This window comes from Pundamilia nyererei, unplaced genomic scaffold (genome assembly GCF_000239375.1).
Source record: "Pundamilia nyererei isolate P.nyererei 1_Seehausen unplaced genomic scaffold, PunNye1.0 scaffold00149, whole genome shotgun sequence".
In the NCBI taxonomy this organism is placed as follows: domain Eukaryota; kingdom Metazoa; phylum Chordata; class Actinopteri; order Cichliformes; family Cichlidae; genus Pundamilia; species Pundamilia nyererei.
This window is the reverse complement of record NW_005187550.1, coordinates 908,377-910,639: the sequence shown is the minus strand read 5'-3', so window position 1 is coordinate 910,639 and position 2,263 is coordinate 908,377.

Genomic DNA, 2,263 nt, shown 5'->3' with positions numbered 1-2,263 from the left:
GACCAGCATAGACACCACGTAATGTCTGAAATAAATCAACAGATAGCATCTCATGCATCCATTCTTAGTTGGCTACAATTTGGTTTGCAATGAACATTTTTTTGGACTAGTTTCAAAGACGCACAAACTCTGAATGGTAATTGGACAAATTCTTACATAGCGCTTTTCTACTCTCCCGGAGGACTCAGAGCACTTATACAACATGTCTCATCCATTCATTCAGCACATTCAGCAAGTGCTTTCTATGTAACATCCACATACATACTTGGGTTAGTATCTTTTCCAAGGCAGGCAGACTAGAGCAGATAGGACCTGCTCTACCTCCTGAACTACCAGTGACTCCAAATGGAACAGAAATCAAACATAGCATGAAGAGCACCAACATCATCGTTATTAGGGCAACAACTTCCTCAGTACCTCTGACCAGGTCACTGACCATCATTAGCAGAGGAGGATTTGCCCAGAACAGTGTAAATGTTTACTAGTGACCAAAAAGTTAACATTACTAAATCAATTCAAGGCCAAACTCCCTTTTCAACATTGTTTTGCAGAAATCAAGCTCAGAAACAGTAATAAAGTATGTCTGTGTAGGTTCTCAGTCATCCAAGTCTTGCTACTCTAAGGAGCTTGGAAAGAAATCAACTGGACTACCAATAAAGTATGAGGTGCATTATTGCACTCTGTGGCTTGTTGTTGATTGAATGAGTCTTGCATAACTGTACTTTTTTTATGATCCAAATCAGTGTCTGCATTAAGGTTTGCTCACCGTTTCTGGAACATAACCACTTTATCTGTCGTCAGGTCAGACAGGCTGAGTTTCTGTTTCTTTTCAGCGCAGTCAGGATGTTCTTGGACCAGGAGCCAACCAATGTGGGAGAAGAAAAATCCCCGTGAGGCATTGTGAGGGTCTGCGTCTGTGCATACATATTTGTGGTGGAGGCAATGGTCCCTCACCCATTCATATATGTTCCTCTGCATACATATAGACAGGGAGAAGGCATGAAGTATATCACATCTCAGACTTTGCATTTTATTTTATGTACAAGTGTTCAAAAGAAGCATCACATCCGCAATTATGTTTTGTAACTTAATATTAAGTATTTAGGTACATCAATGTTTTATGACAAAAAAAACAATATTTTCTTACTATATTACAGTATTTAATTTAATATACAGTAAAAACAAAAAGTGCAAATATTTAAAATTTAAAAAGCACTTGATTAACAGATCAGCAAGTGTGAACACCTCTGTAAAAGCAGTAGCCAAATACTTTTCCCGTGTGGAATTACATTGCATGTTTTTAAATGGCCATTCAGTTATTTAAAACGTGTCAGGTTGGCTTCCTTTTTTACGATATTTAGTTTGAAGATATGCAGATAGTGTCTTTTTATCATGTGCCAGAGGTTACTTTTTCATAGCACTTTACCCTGAAATTTATAAAGCTAGAGAGGATCAGCCTCCATTTTTCCCATATGTAATCGTACAACCAAGCATGCCCCTGGATTTCCTGAATACTCACTCCATGCAAGGGTTGAAGGCGATGTGGAGGAAATGAGAATCAGTCCGTAAAGTGCTCCCAGATGTAAGAGGATAAACGCTATGATATTTCTCCATCTTAAGACTGTCGGCAGTTTCCATGGTTTCTCTTTATAGGTAAAGTAAATAGCATCATCTACCGTACTTGAGTCTGTCCTCGCATCTCCGCTTTGCTTCTTGTTAGTCATTTTTTATTTTTTGCAAAGAGGACCCTGTAATAGCACCTCGAAAACTAGACAGACAGATGTGATCAGTAAAACGCGCACACAGTCTCCGATCGTGTCTGCAGACACTCTTATTCTTTTGTTTGTCGTTCACCGCTTAGGTTACGCTAGACATTTTAATTAGTAACTTATTATGATGATGAGAGGGGACAGTCCACGTTAGACTAAGGTGATCGAGGTCCCCTTGACTGGATTGTTGCCATCTGCGTGGGGTGGGATAGTGATAGGGGAGGCTGGATGCCTGTTAGCTGTATTTGAAGCCTGCCTGTGAGACTGTGCAATCTCTGCAGGGCAGGTGTGGGTGTACTCCGGGCCTCAAGGGCCGGTCTCCTCCAGGTTTTAGATGTGTCCTTGATCCAACACAGCTGATTTAAATGGCTAAATTACCTCCTCAAAATGTTTTGAGGTTCTCCAGAGGCCTGGTAATGAACTAATTCAGGTGTGTTAACCCAGGGTGATATCTAAAACCTGCAGGACACCGGCCCTTGAGGCCTGGAGCTTTT